Genomic DNA, 27,372 nt, shown 5'->3' with positions numbered 1-27,372 from the left:
AATAGGCTACTGTAGCCTACACTATGTACAGATGGTTTTGCTTTTTTGCTCATGGCAGTTGTGGCAGTCATTTTAACATGTCAGCAGGCAAGCTTCACTCATTCAAGGATGTATAATGCTTTGTCCTATAGCCTACTTGGAACGTGTTTTGAAATGGATCTATAGTAGCCTAAGAAATTTGCCAGCTGGAATACAAAGCAAACTCCTTCAAATGCACATTCATGGAAGTCTTGTATTGTCATCCCCAAATAATGCTGCAATGTAATAATATACATCTTTAAATGCACAATAATGAATCATTACCTTTATTATGACTTATCCAAGATTTTTATTGGCTCCCAGAATGCAGGTCTGTTAGTGACTCCCATTATCTCTAAAAACAGACTGGGAAGTAGAGCATTCAGTTGCTGGGCTCCTTTACTGTGGAACCAGCTCTCCCCATGGGTCAGAGAGGCAGACCCCCCCCCCCCCCCCCTCACCTTTCGCACCTTGTAGTTTGGCCTTGGCGTCTCGCAGTCTCTCTGTGTTTCCATATATTCTCCACAGCTCCACCCCCAGTCTGAACCAACTGCAATTTTTCCCCTTGATTTTCCTGGGAGTTTTTACTCAGTCGATGTGAGGGCTTAAGGGAAGAGGATGTTGTTATGATGCTCATGCTATGTAAAGCCCTTTGAGACAAACTGTTTGTAAAAACGGGATATAAAAATAAAATTGCCTTGCCTTGCCTAACCCGCTTGGACTGTAATTCATATTCATGCTACTAGTTTGATCATTGACTGACTACATGAATAGAGATTCTTATAGAGGTCTTATAGTCAAACGGTATAGGGTATATACAAATTTCTATGTGTTTAGGCCAGTTATGAGATCTAGTTAACATCATTAAAAGTCATTTCCAAACACATTAAAGAAAAGAAAAAAACAAAAGCAAAGAGATTTTGCAGCAGTAGCACACTTTTACTTAAACAGAGTGGGATAGGAATCAGGTTAACAAAACATAACATCTAAGCTGTCTAACACATTACCAACGCAACATTGAAACATCATAAAACATCACAAAAAAAACAGCTGGAATACAAAGAGTTTGCTTTGTATTCCAGCTGGCCTGTTATGAGCAAATTTCTATACGCTACTATAGATCCATTCCAAAACATGTTCCAAGTAGGCTATAGGACAACGCATAATGCATCCTGGAATGAGTGAAGCTTGCCTGCTGACACGTTAAAATGACTGTCACAACTGCAATGAGCAAAACCATTTGTACATAGTGTAGGCTACAGTAGCCTATTCGATATTGAATGAAGTAGGTTACTTTACACTCCCTGTCACTGTACAGAGTAGACAATATGATTTGCTTGTACAGCACCTTAAAAAACTCACTGTAGCCTATATTCATAGGCACACTCAGCCTCGCTTTCAATATAACACGCACTCGCATTCTGTAAACACCATCAGTAAATAATAATATGAAAACAATATAAAATATCTTTCAACAAGAAAAAATAATTTGTTTACTTTAAATGGATAAAGGTCAACAAATGAGCAATTTTCAGCTGTCAGTAATGTGTTGTGATCACTTGTAGGCCTATTTCTCATAGCTCTCAGGCTGTGAGGAAATCAGCAGCCAGCGATCGCAGGTCTGCTCTGCATGTATTAACTGTGGCTAAACATCAACTGCACTGAAGTCATCATAACTTCATAAGTTCTCATTTTCAAATGATTATGAATACTATTATTGTTATTTGAAGCCGTGTCAGTCTTGACTGTGGGTGGTGTGGTCCTCTGTGTCTGCTAGTATCTATAATACAGTAATATTTTTGTCGACATTATCAAACGGAAGAACTTTTATTATGAAGAGCACAGGGCAATGAAGCACGCTAGCCAACAAGAGGACCCGCCCACCGGCGGAAACCAGATATTGGCCCTCATTTATCAAACGAGCGTACGACAGAAAACGTGCGTAAAATGGACGTACGCTCATTTCAACGTTGAGCTTGGCATTTATCAATTTGAACGTGAGCGCAGGCTGCGATGAAATCTCACGTCAGGTCTGAGCTCGTGTACGCAAGTTTTTTTGGCGCAACATACGGGTATTTCAATGATGAATAGTGCAGCACAAGTAGCCCATGTTCAACATCTGTATTAATTACTAATAAATTGGAATTAGCCCAGCCGTTCAAACAATTACAATCAAGTCAGGCCTAATTAAAAACAGTATTGCTATGAAAATAAGTAGAATGTGACAGGTGAAATGTTTATTCAGCTGTCTATATTAACAGGAGCTTTGCCAAATAGGTGATCGTGTCTCAGCGATGGCAGATCTGGCTCTGTTAAGGACCTCAACGCACAGATGAGAGAGTTTTTCGAGACCGCGCCGATTTTTTTAAGGAGGGCGATATGGCTCTTGAGTCGTTTTCGTCTCCCAAGGCATCTCCTGATGGAGCTATGCAATGCTTTGGAGCCACAGTTAAGGCGAGAAACTAGGCGATCAAACGCAATACCTGTGCAGGTTTGCTCTACCTTGGGATTGTTGGCCACCGGGATCTTGCAGCGGGAGATCGGGGACAGGTCTGCTATTTCCCAGCCAAGTATTAGCCGAACCATGCCAGCAGTTTTGGCAGCTATAATGTCCCTCTCCGAACGTTATATTAAATTCCCATATAATAACGATCAGCAAACTGGAATCAAACGGGATTTTTATGCTATTGCTAGGTTTCCAAATGTGATTGGTGCGGTTGATTGTACCCATGTGCGTATGAACCATCTATTAATGATTACGCGTACATCAACCGCAAAAGCTACCATTCAGTTAATGTTCCGATTATTTGCGATGCCAGAATGTCAATCCTGAACATGGTAGCCCGATGGCCTGGGGGCACGCACGATTCTTTTATTTTCCAAAATAGCAACGTTGGGCATCGTCTACATCAGGGCGCACTACATGGTCAGAGTCATCAAGGTGAGTTACGCTGCAGTCGCACTGCACCGGCCTCCCGTTTCTTGCTTGGCCGGCTTCACAGCCGCAACACGTTTTTTCGTGCTGAGCTTCCTGTCGGACCATTTTTTCTTCACCTTATTCGGAATTAAATAACTTTATCGGAATGCAAACAATAGCATATATGTGAAATGTTTTAAGCTGGATAACAGAAGTTGTACATTTAATTTATTATTTAATTAATTTAATTAACAAACCTCTTCCGTAGCCCGACGAACATTGGAACGCTGGGATTGGTGTGATACGAAGGTTTCGTAAATCTCACGTGGGTCCTATCGTAAGATGAATCATGCGTTCAGATTTGCGCTCATTTCTACGTTCGTTTGATAAATGAGGGCCACTGAGTGGTAAACTCGTTTTGGTAAGAAGAACCAAAAAACGAATAAACGAACTTAAATTTTGATTTTCGTTTTTTTGGACAAAACGAAAAACCGAAAAAAACGGCTGGTTTTTTGGTTTCTGCTTGGGTCAATTATTCCCAGAAAACAGAGTAATAAAACGTACCTTGCTCCTCTGCCCCCGCTGACACATAAGCCTGTGTGATAGCATCACACAGCCAATGCGACAGCCGTTGTTTCGTCAGGGGGAGGCCCTGGGAATGCTCTCTGTAATGCACAGATAACTGTTGAGATTTGCGCAGAGCCTCCGTGGGCCTCACATAACAGGCAAGCGCGCGTACGGGGCACAAGAGATGGGCTGTTGCCTCCTCCTCAGATTGATGAGGAGGGAGAGAGAAACCATTGAGTGTTATTACTATCGGGTATAAAAGCCGGGTTCGGGCGTAATCTGGCCGAACTGCCGTCTCCTTGTATTCTAAGACAAGAAGGGGCTACAAAGAGTGCAGACAGGTCACTCACCCTCTTAGCTGACGTCAGGGCCAGCAGCAAAGCTGTCTTGGCTGACACAAACTTGAGGGGCACCCGGTCAAGTGGCTCAAATGGGGCTTTAACCAGTGCGCGCAGCACCAGTGTTAAATCCCATTGTGGAGTAAGAGAACGCGTCACGGGTCTCTCTCTCCTCACACCTTTTAGGAAGCGCTTCATTAAGGGGTGACTAAAAACTGCTTTATCCCCGAAGCCTTCGTGGCATGATGAAACAGCAGCCGCGTACGTTTTAACCGTGCTAAAGGCCAGCCCTCTTTCCATCAGTGTCTGGGGGAAAGAGAGCACACGCGGCAAAGGGCAGGAGATGGGATCACAACCCCTCTCGTGCACCATTTCTGGAAAGCCGCCCATTTAGCCGAGTAACACCGTGCATTGCAGAGAGATCGCTCTGCAAATCCTCTACAGCCTCTATTGGCACACACCGGGCACGCCACCCCCGACTGCGGCACTCCTCCACTAAGGACGCTTCCTCTCATTGGCCTCTTCCATGCGCTCCTCCCAGGGAACTATCAGCTCCAGTAGGACCACCTGTTTTGTTGAATCTGAGAACATAACTACGTCTGGTCTCAGGGTGGTTAAATTAATTTTTAGTAGCTAAGACAGATAGAAAATAGGCACTTTGCTTGTGGCCGTATAGTGCAATTGCGATGGTTTGGTCGCATGATATTCATGTGTGTCATACAGGCGCGTCGTTAGACCTGGGCATTCGGGGCTATAGTGTGTATATATATATATATATATATATATATATATATATATATATATATATATATATATATATATATATATATATATATATATATATATATATATATATATATATAGCTGCTTTCATACACGTAAGTACTGGCTGCTCTTCTGAATATATGCTGCATCGTTGCAGCAACATTGAAGACGATCGCGTTGACTTCTGCGGTCTGTTCTGCCTCCATGCTGTCTGCGTCAAACCAAAACAAATCTGAGTGACAGCGGCCGCACTTATCCCGCCTCCTGCAAATGTACGTAATATCCCTCCCCTTGCAATGCCGGCGCTGGCACTGGCCGCGGGAGCAAGATGTTATTCAAACAAAAATGCATCAATCATTGTTTTATTCTTTCATTACACAATTTCTTTCATTCTTATAAATAAAAAAATAATATAAATACACATATAAATCTAGCCAACTTGTCAATCAAAATTAGTCTTGTCTTGTCCCTCTGGTTGTTCATTCTAAAACACTACAATCTTTTGAGAAGCAAATGGTTGCAGCCTCTAGCGCTGATGTGAGTACTGTATGCATGCAATACTACTACTCATAGTAATAATCGGAGAGGGTTGAGAAACAGTGGGTTGACAATCCATTCTGGTACCTCATTTTGAAAATCCCCAAAAAAGAAACTTCACGTAGGACTGTCTTTCGATTTTTAATACATTGCTTTGGAGGTTTTCAATCTAACATCCCACTGGTTTGATTTTACCTAAGAGAATTTTTTTTATTTTTTAAAGCATCCACAGCAGCCATAATAATGAGATTATGAGACAATGAGAATGAAGCGGCAACAGTGTGACTGTGCAGAGTGAGAGAGATGGCTTCAATGGATGACCAGGGATTGGTGGTGGCGTTACCCAGGAAGGGCGGCTGTAGTTAACTGCAAGCAACAGAACATGAATAGTGAAGTGGAGGAAGGAGTCGAAATGAGACTTCATTAACAGATTCATGTACAGCTCAGATTTATATGGAGATAAGCTTCTTAAACAACTTGCATACAGCATAAGCAAGTAACAGAAAGTAACATATTATTTTTTCATTATTTAAATCTACATCCTGGTTACACGTCGCGCGATAGCGCATATCATTTCATGCAAGCGAGTGTTTACTTCCTGGTTACAGGTCGCGCGATAGCACATATCATCTCATGCGATCTTAAAGAGAACTTGACGTGAACAGTTTAGGAATGCATATTCCGGGAAAACATTAGAACTCTGAAATTCTGACTAAATATAAAGCATGTTTTTATCTGTAACATTAAACCTACACTGAAAATAAGTAATAACTTAAAAATGAAACATAAAAGCAGACCACTACTTACTTGCCGTTGCCTGGCTGGGGGAGAAAGGTCCGTCGGAGCAGCGATGGCTTCTTGACATCGGGTAGGTGCACGCAGGCTATATAGGCTATTCTAATGTCTTATTTTTGCCCTGGCACTCGGCATAGGCGACCTATGTGTTGGGGGCGCCCTTAATTAATTAATCGATACATTAATTGATTAATTAATTATTTAATTAATTAAGATACTGTAGCACGCAGGAGTCAGGACGGTGCTCCCCCCCCGGGCTAAAGCCCCGGATGTTTTCAATTGCTAACGACGCGCCTGGTGTCATATACTGTCTCATCACGTTTCTATTGTCCTTTTTTAATTGGATTACATTGGATTTATGTTTTTTATTTCCGGGCACTGCCTAAACCTACCTCTAATAAGACCTCTCTATCTTGGCTCTACTCCACTTTATTGGCTACAAATCTTGACCCAGGTACTCATCAGACGTTGGACTTTGGCCCTATATGGATACAGGGCTGCCATCTGGTAATGCACTATAGGTGCAGGGGCGTAGCCACGTGGGGGCCATGGCCCCCCCGCTGAGGTTGGCCACCCCGCTGCCCCCCCCCCCCCCCCCCCCCACCCCCCAGTATAAACAATTAAATCCTGAACGGAAACGCTTTATAGAAAGCTGAAATATATGCACTGTTAGTTTGATCTAACTTTGATTTATCATTCTTATTTAAAGTGTTATAATCCGGCATTATGAATAAATATTGCATTTAAAATGACAATCAATCATATATATATATATATATATATATTAGGGATGGGCGTGAGGAATCGATTACTCGAGTACTCCTCATTACAAATGAACTCGGTTGGTGGACAGGCAAACTCGAGTTTGCATATACACACACAAACAAAGTTTTCTGAAGCAAATGTATCAATTTTCTGTCGGCGCCACTAACGCATGACGTGGGCACAAAGAAAATTAAATGCATCCATTTCCATGGCGCGTTCCGTGCCGTGTGCAGGCACGCCAGAATTCAAAAAGTTAAGAGATGGCGGTTAAAGCAAACCGCAGCGAAGAATTGAAATACTTCAAAGAAATAGGAGATCATAAGGTAAAATGTAAAATATGCCAAGCGAAATCGAGCTACCAGGAAGTACTATGCGGCAACATATGCTCCTGAAACACAACGGTGAGTTCGGGAAAGCAGACCCTCAGCAACGGTGAAAGTGAAAGTGTGTTGGCTATTTTCACCGCCGCAAGACGCAGCTGTAATCCCGGGCGTGTAGAGAAGATCACAACGCTGAGTATTTCCATAGTCCATTTGCTGCCGTTTTATTTGCAGCTTTAAGCATTTATTTGCAATGGTTAGGCTACTTGTTTCGTTTTTTTTAAACTGTTACAGGCCTTGGTTCGACGTGATTTAAATTGTGAGACGCATATTTATTTTTGTAAGGAAAATGTGTTTTGTACGTTTGCAAAAATAAATAATGAATACTCTGATAACTCTGACTGTTTTGATGGAGAATAAGCATTACATGTTTGGTTGGTAATATTGCCGTTCATCATCAGGCCTATTCCTGCTGCAGATGCGTTGCATTCTAAAAATAGATTTGATTTAACGAGTACTCGATTGATCCTCGAGGAATTCCTTCGATCACTCGAGTTTGGAATTTACTACTCGTGCCCATCCCTAATATATATATATGCAACTACGATGTTCATTATGCAACTACAATTCACAAACGTGCATGTATTTAGAACCACACAACCTATGAAACATTCAATAATTGTAGTACATCACATCAAAATGTAATCATGCATTCAGCAATCCTCTTGCATATCTACAACAACACATGAAGCGCATTATTGAATTTATTATACACTTGTTTATCCAGCAGCGAGGAAAATGGGTTAAAGGTGAGGGAAGTACTCTAGAAAGGGCTCTGACATTTTTGTGATAGATGAATCATCAATAGGTCATGAAATATTTTAATAAATTTAGCATTAATATATAATGGTGGACAAAATGCGTGCACCATAGTGGCCCATACAGATAACCTTTCATGGGGCCCTAAAATCCTGGCTAAGCCCCTGTGCATAACAGTACAGTCTCTCTCATCCTATTCAGTCAGCTTTTGTATGAATTTATCCAGTACATTGTTAAATAAATATGTGAAATCTTCATTAGCTGTCTTTACGAAAATGTATAAACTATATGAAGAAACAATGTTAGGGGTCAGCTGTTGCTGGTGCTCTGACTGACAGTTACTTCCTGTTTCAGCACAAGCCAACCAATGGGGTTAGAGAACTAGCCTGCCTTCTATTTTTGGTGTCATAGCAGACAAACCATGAGAGAGCAAGTTCATGCAGCGTGAGAAACACTGACCAAAACGGCCACAATGACTATTAGGAACTAAAAAAATTGTTGTAGCTTCTCCATTTTGTTAGCTTACCTAGATGTAAGCCCAACTTGTTTAAGATAAAAACAAAGTGTCTGCTGAAGATTTGTGTCTTGTAAAACCAAATATTTGGTAGTAAAATATAATAGATAAGTGATATACTATATATATATATATATATATATATATATATATATATATATATATATATATATATATATACACACACACACACACACACACACACACACACACACACACACACACACTTATAACATATTCAATAAAACAGAGGACAGAACGTCATTTAAAGTAGCCTAACCTACTAACTTGTTCATTGTGGCTGTCATAAATACCTCCCCCTATCTTCCTGTCAGGATGAGGTGAGCCAGGAATAGAGGGGTTCACAGCTTTAAGGGGTCCACTAGGCGTCAGCTCAGTAACCGTGGTTCATCTCAGGGGCAGCAGAAGCTGTGGATGCGGGACATGTCGGTAACCCTCGGGATGTAGGCCTTCGTTGACTCTGCTTTTCCACACTTATTTCATTCATGTAGGCAAGATAATGCTGATACTTACTTTAAACCTACAGTCAATGTCTCCCATAGAGCCTCCTAGGTGCTTATGGGGTTGAGTTCTATGTGAGTGGGCTCCAAAGGGAGAGGAGGGGGTCCTAACAGACTCACATTCATATAGATGGCGGCAGCTTGGTCACAGTTTGAACTCTGGGAAGAGAATGTCATGTACGTGTGTTTTGTTGTTTAATTATCTTATAAACAACATTTTCTTTTTTATTGATATGTTCAATATCTATAGTGGTTTAACGTTGACATTTGGAGATCCAAAGAAAGTTATCGGAGGTAACAAATCTGAATAGCAACATATTTTGAGAGTATAATTTAAAGTAAATCGGCTTACCTGTTCAGAATCAAGGTTTTCTGTATGATGCTCTTGAAAAAAGGCACAGACAGACAACATATGTATAAATCTCCATGAGAGTAAGGTTTTATTTAGTTCAAAATGTGGACTAATGTGACTCACTCTTTTTCCTCCAGCAATAAAAGATTATCAGAATGATGATGGAAATGATGAAGGCCGACCGACAGAGGATGGTTAATTTCACATAGTTTTGGTTCAGGAATACCTACAAATAACAACAAATAAAAACAGAGGACGGGATTCAACAGGCATATCCATATAACAGGTTATCCATTGACACACATCGTGTACAAGGCCATAACTTTTAAGATTGATGAAAAAACATAGTTTTAGCGTGAGTGAGTGTTTAAAAGAATGAATGAATGTGGTTGATGTTTTGAGCGCAGTTCAACAATATGTGTGCACCCATCTGTTTAAACACACGCAAACCAAACACCTAGCGTATATTACTGTCCATGGCAATGTATATTAACGGGGGGACACATGCATACTATGAACACAAGTCCATAGTTGACTAAAACAGCATAGAAAAGTTTGGTGTGGCCACAACGAGGACGCGTGAGGGCGCACCAATGAGCCGCGGCATCACAATTCATGTGGTCATGCATCTGTCTCAGCGGAGACCGCAAACGCCCTGTCGAAATATCAACTCGTCAAGTTCAAATGTGCTCATGGCTCCTAAAGGAGATGGGAAATCAAACTCACATTGGTTTATTGCATGCTAAGCCCAAAACACACCTACGGGTATTCAGACCAACCCTTTTTAGAGTTGCGTCGGGCGCAAGAGTCATTTATCCGGTATAATAGCAACAGCGCCAGAGATCTGCGCACAAAGCTACTTGCATTCCCGTTCCACACTAAAATCGGGCCCAATGGATCCAATAGAGAGAAATGTTCAGCATCCGAAGCGTCCAGCAGGCTACTGTTAACTTTGACAGCCAATTATAGCGCCCACTAAAGACAAATTTGTGTATTCGGGGGAATGCTTCCCGAGACTTTAGTTTTTCACAAACTTGAAGACATTGGTTCATTGAGGGGGTGTGTGTGGATGAAGGCAGGTTTAAGCAGCCTCACCAGGTCAGGTCTCATTGGACTCTGGGTCAATGTATGTATGTGAACACCAGGCGATGTATCATCCGCTGCAAGATGTTTGCAACATTACCCCCTGTGTCCGTTGTCTGGAGGAGCCCAATAGAAGAAAGCTAGGACTGTTGCTGCCACCTAGGGGGCTTGTAGAGCATGGACCTCTGCTAGATTGGTGCCCAATACAGGAGAATGTCGAGAGGAGATCCCTCTCTCTTGGTGTGTGTTGATGGCTGGTTTAACCTGTGCACACAATTGGACCAATCAGACTCGGCCAGTTGAGGCTGCTTAAAGCAGCCACTATTCACATACAACCCGCAGTTATATATTTGATTGAAAACAAGCCATAGATCTAGTGTCTTGCTATTGTCTAGATAAAGAGAAAGCGATAATGTGTAGCCTCAAGTTCATCAATGTATTACCTTCACAAACAACACCAGCATCCCACTGGTGACCACAGCTGTGGGGCCACAGTCCTCTGTGGCCACACTGTGTGAGCTTAGATTCTTGGCCATTGCAGTTGACATTAGTCAACCCAATACGCCCTTGTCCAGGTCCAAAACTGGCACCATGTGGTGCAGACAGCACCCTCCCACAGCCCAACTGTCTACACACCACCTGGGCATCGGCCAGGTCCCAGTCATCATCACAAACTGTGGCCCACTGGCCCTGGAGGAAGATCTCCACCCTGCCTGAACAGGGGTTGTTGGAGAGACCGTTGATCAGTCTCACTGGAGAGGCAGCTATGAAAAGAGAAACAATATCAACGAGAACGAGTTGATTGAAGAAGTACTGGCATGAGCACAACCTCTTATAACAAACATAACAGTTTAAAAGTATTGACAGCCCATGAATCGGCAAACCCAGTGACCACCTTTTCCAGTGAAACGTCTATGAGCATTGTTGTTCAGCACTGGATCTTTCTTTACTCCCCAAAACACACATGCACACACATACAGACATGTTCAAAGACACACACGCACACACACACACACACACACACACACACACACACACACACACACACACACACACACACACCACACACACACACACACACACACACACACACACACACACACACACACACGCCAGCGTCTTGAGCGTGATTGCAGTTCTGAGAACCAAACCCTTGATGTTCACAGTCGGTTATTGACGTTTCATTTCCTCCACAGTTGACATCGTCCAACCAGATGGGTCCTGTTCCCAGTCCGAAATATGCCTCGTTGGTGGCTGATATGGCACTGCCACAGCCCAGCTGTGTACAAACCACCTGGGCATCATTCAGGTTCCAGTCATCATGACAAACTGTGCCCCACTGGCCCTGGAGGAAGACCTCCACCCTGCCTGAAGAGGGGTTGTTGGAGAGACCGTTGACCAGTCTCACTGGAGGGCCAGCTACGACAAAAGGAAAACATTGATTGATTGAAGAATTCATTGAATGAAGACAACCTCAAATAACAAACAAAATAAGCATGTTTTCATAACATGCTTTCGGAAGAACGGGATATTATTCATTGGATAGGAAAATAAGCCATTGATTTAGGGGACTTTTGGGACTGAAGCCCCGAATCTCACTTAAAACGCCCCAGATCTTTTTTAAGCTTTTGAATTTTCATTGCCATCTAGTGGAATGGACATGCAACAGCATGGATAATGCTTCGCAACAAAATCATTGGCCTTTTGTTGGCTAAGCACAGTGGGCATGCCACTTCTAAAATACAAAAAAGCAAACAAAATACCAAACAAACAATCCATCTCTGCAATCCTACTTTGAATCTACTGAAAGTTAGTCTCAAAGTCTACATTTTTCAATTGTAGTTCACATAAAAATCTCTAGAAGTCAATAGTTAAGTGGTTATTGTTTCTTTCCATTACATAGTATTGTCTTGAGAAGGCCTTGCAACTGAAAATGTAGGCTATGAATTAGAAGGGATTTAGGATTTGCCAATGTTCAGCAGGTCACCCTAAAATGGACTAGAACGCAGGAAATCACATCTTACAAATTCAAAAATGTCTGAGGGAGGATCCCCAGACCCCCGTCAGGGCCAAGCCCTGGACGTACACCAAGTCTGCCTCTACCCTGACAAAGACAATGTTCTCTTGTTTCTGAACAAGACAACAAATGGGATAAGAGAACTAGCCTGACTGCCTTATTTGGTACCAAAGCAGGCCAACAAGGGGAAGCTGCCCTGTTTGCAAAACGATGAACAAGACGAAGTGACCTTGACCACAATGTCTATAAGGAACAAAACTATTTTGTAGACGTTTTTTTGTGGCTACTTAAAATGGATGCCATGTCAGCATCACTTGTGTAACTTTAGATAAAAGTGTCTGCTGTAGATTCAAGTGCGTTTTAAAACTAAATAATGGTGTATTAAGTGAAATACTAAATATATACACTGACCATTATAACATATTTAATAACACAGGAAAAACTGTTAAATATATTACTGTGGTTAAGAATATAAGATACCTCAACATTCATAATTGAACAACATTTAACAATCAACCACAAGGTAAAATAATAAGCATAGCCAACTATGGAGATAGATTTGTAAAAATATTGTCCGTCCAACATTATGTGAAAAGAAAACGTTTTGAAATTGCTTCAGCCTCTTACTCAACAGATTCCTCAGGATCATGGATTTCTGTCTGTCTATCTGTGTTTGACTGTGAGTGTGTACATGTGTTTGTGCCCGTTTGCACATCAACAAGTTGACAAGGTAGGCAGGGAAGGTGGGCAAAGAGCATGCTGGTTTGCATACCACGAAATGCGACCGGATGTAGTACAAAATCCTGGTATTCTTGGAACACTGCCTTTTCAATACTATGCATTAGAACATAGGCCTGCGTAATATTTTTTCTGGCATACTAAATAGTATTGTAGTATGTCAATGTAACGCAGGGACTGAATAAATATACCAGGAGGGGAAAGATAAGGATAGGGAGCGACGTGTATGAGAGGAAAAGAATAAATAAACAAATAATCCATAACTTAAGGAGCAGGGTGGGATGTGACAGTATGTAGTCGATCTTATTGTCGCTTTCCATTGGAAGAGCTGACATTTGGGTTACGGTGTTAAGATTTCTAAGAATAAATCATTTCGCTTCGGCAAATAAAAGGTTTTATTTGTGTACCATATAATAAAAAATACACTAAATAATAAAACAGAGCAATGTTATAACGTACGTGCATTAAGATATCCAGCTGTCTACACCCTTTTTCATCAAGATGTAGACAAATCTGTTACAAAGAAGAACATCCAACATTACAGATGGATGTCCACCTCAACCAGGTAACTTGGTTTAGGTAAATGAGAGAACAGCGTCACACCATGGGCGTCGTTTGTAGTTGCGTAGGGGAGGCAGGGGAAGCGTCCACCTCAATATTAAGAAAACATCCATGGTTGTGAAAGAAGCATCGGACCGAAGCATATTGCTTTCATTATGAAAAAACGCTATGGCGTTACCAATAGATTCAACAATTTCTGTGACAGAGTCAAGCCTTTTTCTCCAGCACTGGCAACATTTTTAATCAGTAAAAAATACCCACACACTCTGCAACAGTAATCAATGTTTTAATCGGTTATGGCCCAAATATGTTACATTCAGAAGTGCATGATTCCTAAAATCAATCCAAAACACAGATATGTTTGATATATTTTGAATGTGTAAGATAATGAAAAGAGAAAATGTTCTGCAAAATAAGAAAATAAATAAAAAAAGAATAGCAGAAGGGGCATCGTTGGGAAGATATTGTTTATATGAAGTAAAATATCTTTATTTTAATCTGCTTTCAAGGAATAAATAATGGTGGAATTGTAACATATAAAATATTCTTAATAAGTTGTCCTTACAAACAGTAACTGAACTTGAGAAAAAAAGAAGCTATGTGAAGAAAATCAAGTTCGGGGTGTTCTAGTATCAGCTGTGGTTATTGCTCTGACCGGCTACTTCCTGTTACTTCCTGTTGCTGCACAAAAAAACCCAATGGGGTTTGAGAACTAGCCTGCCTTCGTTTCTCACTAACTATCTGAATTTATAGCAGACAGGCTAGAGGTAGAGGAAGTACATGCAGCACTACAGACATCGACCACAAAGGCTAATAGGAACCCAACTTTGTTTTTTACTATTTTGATGGTATGCCATCACTGCCAAGTGGCTTCAGATAAAAATGTCTGCTGAAGATTCATGTGTATTAAAACATGATATTGGGTTGTAAAACATAATGGTGTATGATAAATGCTATATATATACATATATGTTTATACACAGACCGTTTAGGCATATTCAAGAATAAGGCATCAAAAAAGAAACAAATGATATATCAAATTAGAATATATTTTAAAATACACACACAAAATGTTTACAATCTATTATCTTATGTAAGATGGAGATAGATTCTGTACAAAATGTTTGTATGTCCATTTAAAAAAAATAAGAAAAAGAAAAACTTACTGTAACCTCTATTTTTTTTTAATATCTGCAGGATCATCCATGTCCCTCTGACTCTCTGTGTTTGTATTTTTATTATCAGCATCTTGCACAAGGACCACCAGACATTAGTAGCCAGGGATTGAACCAGCAATCCTCTAAGCCCTTATTGGGTTTAGTTCCATGTCGGCGGGTTCTAAAGGGAGAGGAGGGTCTCCTAACAGACTCACATTCATATAGACTGCGGCAGCTGGATCACAGTTTGAACTCTGGGAAGAGGATTTCAAATATACTTCATGTTATGTTGTTGAGTTATATCATAAACAATATTTTATATTATATTGATATGTTAAATTATAAAAAAAATTATCTAAAGTATAAAAAGAATAGTTAACAAAGTGGTTAACAAAATGTGAGATGTGAACCAATTCGGAGGGTATGAAATTGGCTTACCTGATCAGAATGGCCTTTGAGGTGATTGCCTACAGACAAAAGAACCAAACACAATGAAAATAGAACGATACACAAATAATAATACAATATAATAACATTTTATTTGTTTCATTAGGTGAAAGTAGAGACTTATGTGACTTACTGTTTTTTCTCCAGCAATAAAAAATGACCAAAATGATGATAGGAATGACCAAGACCGACCGACAGAGGATAATTAATTTCTCATAGTTTGAGTTGTTATCAGGCAAAACTGTCAAGAAATAAATACAGAGAAAGGAATCAAACAGTGGAACTTTATCATGAACATGCATAAAACATAAACTCCTAAAGTAGAGACATCACTGACAGAGCTGCAGATAACTATAGAGACAGAAGGGCAGGGACATGGTCCAATGCACTGTCCGATGCACCGGCCGACCTAACAGGGACGAGGGATTTATCAACATCATCGAACAGTGCCACTCTAACTTCAATAACTGTGACTTCAAGTCTGTTCTGGAATAGTTAACACTACTATGCATGGATGTCAGTAATGCACTGAGCCAATTTAATAAATGTCTTAATGATGAATGGTGTTCTGTTTGAAGGGTGTTATAGACGGCACTGTATGAGGAAAAGCTTTAGGACGGAATTAAAAAAACAGTGGCATATATAACAGGAACATTTGCAAATCGGCCCTTCACTAATAAGTATTTGATGTGATCTTACCAGCATCTTTAAAACACAGAGGTTTTATCTCCATCGTGGCTTTTGACCAGCTCACTTTGTTGCTATGGTTACAGATGGCGATCGAACCATTTGACAGGTAGAGGTTGAGCGGGGCATCAGAGGTCACGACCTCTGCTGGGTCTCCTCCATCCCCAGAGCAGGTCCGAGGGGTGCACGTGAAGGTGGAGTTTAAGGAGGAGCTCTGAGTGCTACAGGTCACGGTCACTTTACAGGATTCACGACTGGGAGACACAGACGACACATTCAGGACCACTGGTGATACCCGCTCTGGAACAAGGAGATTTAGATATCATTAAAATACAAACAAATGAACAGCTTGTATCGAATGTCTGTACTCTGTTTCAGTGAACATACCTTGAACTGTGACGTTGTATTCAGCAATAACTTTATCTTCTTTACCACCTATATCTACTGCTTGGTAAATTCCACCGTCATTCAATCTTAGGTTTTCTATTTGTAATGAGTAATTCTCTGTTGATAACTTTGCCCTTTTGTCAAAGAAAAGGGTCCGCCCATCGGGATCATGCCTTATTATTTTTTGGGATTTATAGCGCCATAAAAAGACACCGGTGGGTTTCTGTGTATTTATTTCCATGAATAAATCCTTTCCTTTGAGCAAAAAAACTGTAGAGGTATGATGTTCTGACCCTGTAAAAAATAAAAAAGATTACACAGGAAGTAATTAAAAAATGTGCATACATTTATTTGTTAAGATATATGATGCAGGCCTACTAACACAATATCACATTGAATAGGACTAATGCAAGCTATAAATCATCCTTTCTCAAATAGAGAAAATAAGTTTAGTACGAGTTTTGCCCCGTTTACACCATCCCGCTAATGGTCGCTAACGACCGATGGACCACCGATGTGGAAGTCGGTGTGATTCGGGTGACATCGGGCTAAAAATGTATGATCGGGTCAACTTATCGGGGTAGCATTTACACATACCCGATGTTATAACGATAACATAACGATTTATGCCAGGGAAGACACCCGAAGTGCGTTTTGCGTCATTTCGAATGACGCCAAATACGTCAAAGCCTTAGGCGTGAATAAAGTGCAGTTTTCCTGAAACCGTCTGCGTCTGGGTCCTACCTGCCTGCCTGCACCCGCAGCACCCTAACAGAATGATAGCACCAACATTGGACCCAGCGGACGATCAAGTTAGCCGTGAGTGGGAGGATTTATTAGGGTTCTTTATGAAGGCAATGGATTTTTTGGAGGGTTTGGGGTACCACCGGGTTCCTCCTGGCACTCCAGCTCCCGCACTGACTCCAGTCCCTGAGCCCTGTCCGGTTCCTGAGCCCACTCCTCGCCTTCCAGAGGGGGACCGGCCTCTTCGCCTGCTTGAGGTGGTCCGCCCCCTGTTCCTTCCAGAGGGGGACCGGTCTCTGCTCCTGCCTGAGGGGGCCCGCCCCCTGCTCCTTCCAGAGGGGGACCGGCCTCTGCTCCTGCCGGAGGGGGTCCGCCCTCCAGACCGTCCAGGGGAGGCACGCCCTCCGCTCCTGCCTGTGGGGGCCCTCCTCCACTCCTTCCCGAGGGGGGTTCCCCTTCAAGGCCTTCCACCAGAGGGGACCCGCCCTCTGCCTGGCCTTCCACCAGAGGGGACCAGCCCTCTACCTGGCCTTCCACCAGAGGGGACCCACCCTCGTCCTGGCCTTCCACTAGAGGGGATCCGCCCTCTACCTCTCCTTCCTCCAGAGGGGACCCGCCCTCCAGCTCGCCTTCCTCCTGAGGGACTGAGCCCTCATCATCCTTGCCGCAGGCCTCCTGAAGGGTTCCGCTTTCCCTCTGCCTCTGCTTGCCCCCCAGGCCGTCCGCCTGAGGCTCCCTGCCATGCCCTGGGGCAGTTTTCTGGACGCCCGCCTGACGTCCCTCCGCTCTGCCCCAGTCCATTTTTTTTTTTTTGATTCCCCCCTCCTGGCGCCCCTCCACCCACCCGTTTTGGGTTTGACTTTCTTCGTTTTTTTTTTGCTTGTCGTGGGTCGCCTGGGAGTCGACCCTTAAGGGGGGGGTACTGTCATGGTCTGTCGTGTTTCCCTGTGTTTCCCTCCTGTGTTGATTGCTGCTCCCTCCCCTAATGTGTCTCAGCTGTTCCTCGTTGTGTTTGTTACTTAAGCCCTTGTCTTTCCTTTGTTCGGTGTGCTATCATTGTGGTTGTTAGTCCTGCTTGTTCCGTGTTCCCTGTTGTCTCCCGAGTTCCCTGTTGTCTCCCGAGTTCCCTGTTGTCTCCCGAGTTCCCTGTTGTCTCCCGAGTTCCCTGATTCCTGTGCCTTAGCCTTTAGGCGTGAATAAGGTGCAGTTTTCCTGAAACCGTCTGCGTCTGGGTCCTACCTGCCTGCCTGCACCCGCAGCACCCTAACAGGGACATCCATCCATCACCCCCTATTTATACCCAAGTGACAGATTGAGGGTCTTTAACACAATCTGGTCACAATCGTTATTTGTCGTTAGATTATGGGTATAATTCGGCCTGCAATCTGTATGTTTCGTGTCTAATTCGGGTAAAAAATAAATAGCGTGACTCTATCGGGTGTAATTCGTGTGCATTCGTGTAATAAACGTGCTAATCCGTATGTCTTCCCTAGGTCGGGTGTATTTCGGGGGTCTTTCGTGTGTTGAGGTTGCCGATATAAAGACGATAAAGCGCGGAAGATTAACGAATATAGCCGATGTACCCCAGGAAAATTCCAGAACGACTTGCGATGTCTTACGTTATACTCCCGTTCTATTCCCGATTATAGCCGATTAGCCCATAGCAACACCTGGTAACCGATTCTACCCCGATAGACCCAAAATTAACAAACATGTTTGTTCTTTGCCCGATGTTGCCCGATCATTGAGCTTTTCTTCCCATTGTCTAACGATTTTCCCGGGAAGAGTAACGGTGTTTCCCGATGCAACCACGCTATTTGCTGATGTTATAACGATAGCTGCTGATTTAGCCATCGGGCACCATCGGGGCCCACTATCGGGTAGGTGTAAACAGGGCATTTAATACAAAGGTTTTAAACTGAGCATACCATAGCATATCGTTTTATAGCGGATATTGTAAAAACGGATGACATTAATTGTAAAGAACAAGGAGAGATCATTAAAATCCAAACAAAGAAACAGCTTTTATGATATGTCTGTTCTCTGTTTCAGTTAAAATACCTTGAACTGTGACGTGGTAGTCGGCGATAATTACTACGTCCTTAGAAACATCTAATGCTTGGTAAAGTCCAGAGCCGGACAGTAACGGAGTACATTTACTTGAGTACAGTACTTAAGTACAATTTTGAGGGATCTGTACTTTACTCGAGTATCATTTTTTGGGAGTACTCATGACTTTACTCAAGTACATTTGAGAGGCAAATATTGTACTCTTTACTCCGTTACATTTCTATCCATAACCGTGAGTACCCGTTACTCCTTCTGAAAAATAAAAGGAGAAAAGAAAAATCACGGAAACCCTCACTTTGTTGTTTCCCTCTCAAACGTGATTCCCTCTCAAACTGATTAGGACAGCCTTCAGCCTATCAGCAATCACCTTCGCTTTCCGCCAAAGCCAACTCCATGGTCAGAATTAGATGAGACGATTGTTGATTTGATTGATAAAAAAACGGAGAAACTCACACATACATAGAATTGTTAGCTGAATTTTCTTTTCTGATATTGCATATTTATGTAAGCTGAGCAATTGTTTTTATGTTCTTGAGTATACTGTTATACTGTATACTATTGTGCTATTGCCATGGTAAAAAGATGAAAATTACTTGATTTTACTTTCAATTCCTGTTACATTCTCCAAGGTGTTAACATTTTTCATAACTCCATGTAGGACGTTTCTATACATAAATGTAAGCACTGTGGCAGTAGTAATGCAATATTTAGAAAACATACTCTTGTACTCTTGATACTCAAGTACTTTTAAAAACAAGTACTTCAGTACTTTTACTTAAGTAGACATCTGACTGTAGTACTTTTACTTGTACTTGAGTTAAATTTAGCAAGGGGTATCTGTACTTTTACTCAAGTAAGGAAGCTGTGTACTCTGTCCGCCTCTGGTAAAGTCCACTTTCATTCAATGCTAGGTTTTTTATTCGCAAAGAATAATTTGCTGTCTAAAACTCTGCCCTTTCTCCAAATTGATTTTTTTGAAATTCATCAGGATAATATGTTATTATGAAGAATTCTTTTGATCTTATTTTGCTTTTTCATTGGAAGAAGTTAACTTTGGGTTTCGGTGTTTCAATTTCCAATAATAAATAATTTCCCTTCAGCAAAAATAAGGAATTATTTGTGTACCCTGAAAAAAATGAAAAAATTACACAAAGTAATTTTATAACATGCATACATAATTCTCTAAATAGATAAATAAACACAATTTCGTTGAATATTGAAAACTATAAATCACCATTTTTCACATCAAGAAACAAAAACAAATCAAAAACGAACTAAGAAACAAAAACGGCCTACCACATACAAACAGATACATACAACAGACAATACTACAGCTTATTATTATTATTATAAATGTAGCTTTAGATAAAAGCCTGCGTACCCTGTACTTACCATGTAACTGAATGTAACAAAGGGAGAAACCACTGCATAAGTATATAACTTATGCAGTGGTTTGTTTCTATTTACTTGCCTCACAACATGGAAGAACAAACTATATGAACTTCAAAGTTTGCCGTCAGAAGAGTGTATTAACCATGTATATGCGTTTTGATTAACAAGTTATATCTAGAAATGTTTGTATATATACAGATAGTCATATATATTTCTCTACTCTAGCATTTTTTACTACTAATGTTGTAATACCATTACATTGAAGTATTACAAAAAGCCCACAACAACATATCTGCATACATAGCCTATTATATGGGCCCTATTTTCGGAATTTAAATAGAATCACATGATACAGAAAATGATACAAAAACATCTAAGAGCAACGCCCATCCCCTATAGATGATTAACCGTTAAACAGTTATGTTCTAACAATGAAATCAATAGGCGACACATATCAGAGACAAATGGTAGAAAAAGACTTTTGGGATTTACCTTGCAGGCCTCTGAACCAAAAGCTAAATACATAAAGAACCGAGAGAAATACAGAGCAGGGAGTCATGGTAGATACAGTGGCACTGCCTCGAGAGGAAACGCGGAGCGCGTCTCTCTCTCTCTCTCTCTCTCTCTCTCTCTCTCTCTCTCTCTCTCTCTCTCTCTCTCTCTCTCTCTCTCTCTCATATATGGTATTTTACACTAATGTGTGGTCTGTTGGCGCCTGTGGACGCGTCTGTCTGTCTGTCTGTCTGTCTGTCTGTCTGTCTGTCTGTCTGTCTGTCTGTCTAGAGACAGGCAGGCTCTGTCTCTTACACATAGCTTAAACACCTTCCCCTCTGCGGTTCGAAGCCTCCACTTTGGTTTCTCCCCCCCCAGAGAGTGGCTTTGTCTTTCATGCTCCGCTCTTGACATTGTTTTGAGTGCTCATCGTTAACGATTGTACTTGGTACCGAGTGCGAGGTTAAGTCCCCCACTATAGGTCTCTGTGTAGATCGGGCCACAATAGAATAATCTATCTTTCACTTTCACTTCCCCCATTCTTCTGTCCTTTCCTTAGGCCGGCACGGTCTGTGTTCCTAAGCAGTAGCTCCATAGCCGACGTTCACAGTGGATACTATCTTATTTGCCGATCCGCTGGTACCACACTGGACTGTATGCTTACATTTTACATTCAAATCTATTGGGATTTTGTTATTAAAGACGATGGATTACTAAAGAGTACGAGTCTCCCCCTCCTGACCCCATACACTCGTAAAGTCCCCACCTCCTCCCTCCAAGCCCCTCACACCCGAGAACCCCCCCCCACCCCACCTCTCCCCCCTCCCCTCTCTCTCTGTCTCTCTCTCTCTCTCTCTCCCCCCTCTCTCTCTCTCTCTCTCTCTCTCTCTCTCTCTCTTTCTCTCTCTCTCTCTCTCTCTCTCTCTCTCTCTCTCTCTCTCTCTCTCTCTCTCTCTCTCTCTCTCTCTCCCTCTCCCTCTGTGGCTGGTTTTATTAACAATAAATACTGTTTGTAGTACCCCTTTTCATCAGAGGATCTCATAGGGCTATTTGTGTATATGTGTATACACACAGTGCAGAGAGCGGATAGTGTGTTGAGAGTGTGTATTGCGATTAAGTGGTGGCCTTATGCCATAAAGTAAAAATAGAGTTTATTTTATCGATTGATAAGTTTGTAGTTTCCCCCACCGCCATATTTGGAGTTCTTCATAGTCTCTGTAGCCCCCCATCTCAACATCTCCCACCACTGGATGCGAAGAGACCTATTCCCAGCTCTATCTCACCGCCTCCCCCTGCTCGTTGAGAAGAAAAATATTCCCAGTTCTATCTCAACGTCTCCCCCTGTACCACAAGAAGAGGACTATTATAAGTCCCAACTAGGTGACCCCCTGCTTTCCAAGAAGCTAACTACTAGTGTTTTCTCCGCCCCCAGCCCCAGAATCCCCTCAAGTGTCTGCCCCCACCAGGCGAGCCCGAGTTCGCCTTACAACAATAGGGTAACCCATTGGACAGCCGTTCACAACCCCTCTTGACATTCATATAGATGTGAGAAGGAGGCCATACCCCCTTTCTAATGTTAGTTAAATTGAAGGCTTCTTCTTATTGTTCTCTCTTCCCCTCACTCCCTTTCTCCCTAAACACCTAGCTATGTGTTAGGACCAGACTGTAAATTGTTGAACTTGTTTGTGTATCTGAGTGTCTGTGTGTGTCTAAGTGCTTCACCAACATGAGATGAGATGAGAGATGAGACATTATTCTAAATATTATCTTTTCTCTTCAGGAAGTGGCAACAAAAGCAGTGAAGGATGCCCAACACTCATCATTTTAATTGTGTACATTATTCTAAATATTCTCTTTTCTCATCAGGAAGTGGCAACATAAGCAGTGAAGGATGCCCAAAACTCATCATTTTACTTGTGTGCATTAATCTAAATATTCTCTCTCTCTCTCTTCAGGAAGTGGCAGTATAAGCAGTAAAGAATGCCTAACACTCACAGACATTACGTTTTTCCAGGTTGCTGGGCCCGTCTGTCTGATTTTGTGCGTTTTGTGTATCACGACAGTGCACTAGACACTGGTTGTGTTATGAACATTGATATTAGAGAACCAGGATGGTTAAAGTAGACACAGGGTTTAACTAATAAAAGAATACGTTTAATTAATAAATGATGCGCATGGTTTTCACCGGTGCACAAGGAGGGAGTTGGCTCAACTACTGTAGTTCAATTACAATACATTTTTTTGCGAATACATCTAAATGGGTAAATTTCTGCACCTATCAGCTACTGCATGTGTAAGAATGACAAATAATTTTGTATCCTTTCATTTTATATTTTGTGGTTACGTGAGTTTTATATCACCAAAATCTTGTATTGTTCATGTAGGCCTATAGTCCAGGCAAAATAGCGTTTTTCGTAGAATAAATTGTAAAAGAATTTTTTTCAGCTCAGATAATTTCTATGAGGTGTCCAGAACAACATACTAAAAGTCCTAAGAAATCCTAGTTGGGGAAATATGTTTAATTCTCATCAATCCGAGATGTGTGCCAATAAGGCGAGACATCAATACACCCCAATGGGGCTATTTTTTTCCTTTAGTCTTATCAAAATGAAACTTTACACAATGAAAGTAACCATAAAAATAAACATTTTTTGCATTACAAGTTTCTTTGAAAATACATTTTAATATGCAAATGAGCTATACACTAATCGAATAAAGGCTACCCAAAATATATACGCATAGCCTAAATTTTTTCCTTTACTCCTACCACAATAAAACTTTGCACAATGAAAGTCTACATGAAAAGTAAAACATTTTGTATTAGAAGTTTCTTTGAAAATCAATGCAGTCCGCTCAGTGTAACGTGAAACCAGGAGGCGATGCCGGTTGCTATGCGGTTGCTATGCGGTTGTTATGAGGGATCTGGCCCTCTGATTGGCCAGGTTCAAACGGAGGCAAGACGGCAGTTTGGAGGAGTTAGTAAGACTACGAGATTACATGCAGAAGTCATTCTTACCAACTAAACGATTCACTCTCACACAGAAGACAGATGAAAAACCAGATAGACACACTTTCCAGACATTCCAGCTCTTTAAAATAATTTTGCCAGGCACCAAAACTGCTTCTCTTTTTGTAGTTAGCAAGTATTTCAGACCAGGCGGGCCACACATCAGACTTCCACTGTTTGTAAAGTAGCTTTGCAGTTTTATGAGAAACAGCAATATCTAGTCTAGAAACCCAATCAGAACATTTAAAGTTACCAACTCCTTTCTAACTAGATAATTCACTGTAGATACATTTTGCTTAAGGCCAAAACTACTTTTGATCTCTCATCTTTGAGTCGCCTAGCCTACTGAAACAAACTAACGTTAGCTTGCTAGCATTAGCAAATTCTATTGGGCCTCATTTCATTGCTAGATAACACTGTTTTCTTTTCTATTTTGTTTTTGCAGTGTGTTATGTATGTAAACAGGGAGAAATGGAGAAGTGTAAAATATGTAATGAGTCATTCAGTGATGGAAACACATCGGTTGTTCTACGAGCAAAAGGCAGCAATGGTGTGAACCATGCCAGTGCTCAACGTGGAAGTAGCATAGTGACAATTCCTGGAGACAGAGTACACATTGAATGCCGCCGCAGCTATTGTAAAGCAGAAAATATTGCACGTGATAATGTAATACCATCTCTGAAACAACAACAAATCAAACATAATCTCCGCTCAGAACATAACTTCAATTTCCAAGAGCATTGCTTGTTCTGTGGACAACCAACTGAAATAGATAAGAAACATAAGCAGAGAGAGAAAATTGATATCTACCCAGTAAGAACAGGAGACTTCCAGGAAATGATTGTGCAGGTTTGCCACTTAAGGAACGATGAATGGTCTGATACAGTTTTGGGGAGAATGTCATCTGTCCATGACCTTCATGCAGCCGATGCTGTGTACCACAACATATGCAACACTAACTTTCGAAATATGAAGAATATTCCAAGTCAATTCTCTGCAAACCCTGGCAACAAACCCAAAAGATTAAAATTAGGAAGACCTGAAGATTATGAGAGAACAACAGCAGTCCTAAAGGTGGCAAACTTTTTAGAAGAATACGATGATGAACAAATAACTATTCAAGACCTTATAGTCAAGATGACAGAGTACTTGCAAGACACAGGTTGTGAACCATATTGTGCAAAGTGGATGAAAATTAAAATAAAGGAACACTTTGGAGATAGAGTCATAGTGACCGGCCTGGAAAATCAATGTGTGGTCACTTTGCGAGACACAGCCCACTCAATTCTTCGTGAATTTCACAAGCAACAAAAATCTATGAATCCAGAAGATGAGAAGCTGAATATAATTAAAACCGCTGCAAAGTTAATTGGAAGTGATGTCAAATTCATGGAAGTCCTAAACGATTCTTACCCAGCCTCAAGTGACATTGCAGCTGCTGCAAGCTATGTTCCAGAGTCACTACGTGTTCTACTGAGGAATATGTTTGCTGGTAAAAACATTGATACAAAGGTTGCATCAATCGGGCAGTCCATCATGCAAGCAATAAGACCAAGGACGATGATTGCACCTCTTCAGCTTGGCCTAGGGGTTCAGATGCATCACCATTTTGCGTCACGCTTTTTGGTAAACACACTCCATGAGCATGGTTTTGCCTGTTCCTATGCAGATGTGATTAAATATGAACAGAGTGCAGCAGTGGCACAAGGAACTGAGATCCCTGGATTCACAGAAGAGCATCATATACAATATGTTGCAGACAACGTCGACCACAATGTGGCAACCATTGATGGTACTGGGACATTCCATGGAATGGGTATAATAGCTTGTATTACACCAGGAACGCAACAAAACAAACCTGTTCCAAAGATCCAAGTGACTGCTGCAGATATTGATGCGGTTGGTCGCATAAACATTCAGTACTTTATGATTCCTCCTATACGTGCACCTATTGTGTATCAGCCACTGGCTCTGTTGCCGGCAGATAACAAAACATCACAGCTGGATGTTTTGTGGAAGACATCCCTACTCCTTCACTCTCAAAGGCCATCATGGTCTGGTATGATGCAGATCCTGCATCTAGATGAACACCCTGGGAGAGCTTCAGTAACATTTCTTCCCATGATTGATCTTGATCCCAGTGATGAATCCTGCATATACTCAACATTGAGGTTTGTGGCAACTCATGCTCTGCAGTATGATGTGACCCCTGTTCTGACGTTCGACCAACCACTTTTCTGGAAAGCATTGAACATTATCCAGTCTCAGCCAAGCAACAATGAACTCAAGCGAATAGTCCTCAGGCTTGGGGGATTTCATATGAAAATGAGCTTCTTGGGTAGCATTGGACATTTAATGGCAGGGTCTGGACTGGAGGAGCTACTAGAGGTGGTGTATGCTGGAAATACAGTGTGCCACATGATGTCTGGCAAGGCTGTGTCCAGGGCAGTTCGTGGTCATATGCTAGTGGATGCCGCACTTAACACTATGTTGCTGGCTGATGCTTACAATGTACCACTACCAACCAAAGACACAGTAGAACACCCTCCAGTTGAGATGACGCCTGCCGCTGATACTGAGCCAGATGAAGAAGTTCCTGATACCCAAGAAACAGTCACAACTGACTTGAGTATTGCAAGTGAGCTATATGACCAAGCCATGTCCTCTAATATGCCGATGGAAGGACTTTGTTCTGCTGATGTTTTGGTGAGAATCCAGAGTGCACTCAACAACAAGAAGGAATCAATGCATATGAGGACAGCACAGCTTTGGCTGCAGTACATGGACATGATTGATATTCTGAGAAACTTCATCAAAGCTGAGAGGACAGGCAACTGGAGATTGCACCTTCAGTGTGTTCAAGATATGCTACCCTACTTTGCCACTTCTGGACATAGATTATATGCAAAGTCAGCCTATGTATACCTGCAAATGATGACAGCCTTACCTGAAACACATCCAGATGTCCACAAGAAATTTGAGGAGGGATTTCACGTAGTGAGGCGGAGCAACAGGTATTGGGCTGGACTGTCCACTGATCTCATTATTGAGCAGGTGCTCATGAGAAGTGTAAAAACACATGGAGGCTTAAGAAGAGGAAAAGGATTTACAGAGACTCAACGCTTGGTGTGGGTCCTCTCAATGCCAGCATGTGCAAACATCAATAATGCCATGCAGTCCTTCACAGGTGTCTCATATGAGACCAACGACCAACATAAAGACCTGTCCAAGGCCAGGCAGACAAGAGATGTCAGTGACACTCTTGCCCTGGTCACCTATCTAAAACAGAAAGACCCATTCACTGAGAACCCTTCCCTGCACAACATTGCTAATGGTATGACAGCCCAGCAGGGAGTCAATGT

The 27,372-nt window shown here is 41.7% G+C and overlaps 2 long non-coding RNA genes across 2 annotated transcripts; both read right to left on the bottom strand.

Moving 5' to 3' along the window:
* Positions 1-8,743: 8,743 nt before the first annotated feature.
* LOC115549093 (uncharacterized) lies at positions 8,744-10,133 on the bottom strand. Its single transcript, XR_003977694.1, has 4 exons — positions 9,352-10,133; positions 9,229-9,260; positions 8,890-9,035; positions 8,744-8,784 (listed from the first exon to the last, which is right to left on the bottom strand). It is a non-coding gene; the product is annotated as an uncharacterized LOC115549093 (long non-coding RNA).
* A 5,838-nt stretch (positions 10,134-15,971) lies between these two features.
* Positions 15,972-21,167, bottom strand: LOC115549092 (uncharacterized). Its single transcript, XR_003977693.1, has 3 exons — positions 21,004-21,167; positions 16,306-16,599; positions 15,972-16,218 (listed from the first exon to the last, which is right to left on the bottom strand). It is a non-coding gene; the product is annotated as an uncharacterized LOC115549092 (long non-coding RNA).
* Between the last annotated feature and the right edge of the window lie 6,205 nt (positions 21,168-27,372).

Source organism: Gadus morhua, chromosome 8 (assembly GCF_902167405.1).
Source record: "Gadus morhua chromosome 8, gadMor3.0, whole genome shotgun sequence".
Classification (NCBI taxonomy): Eukaryota; Metazoa; Chordata; class Actinopteri; order Gadiformes; family Gadidae; genus Gadus; species Gadus morhua.
Note: the sequence above shows the minus strand (reverse complement) of the source record. Positions and strands in the feature narration are given on the sequence as shown.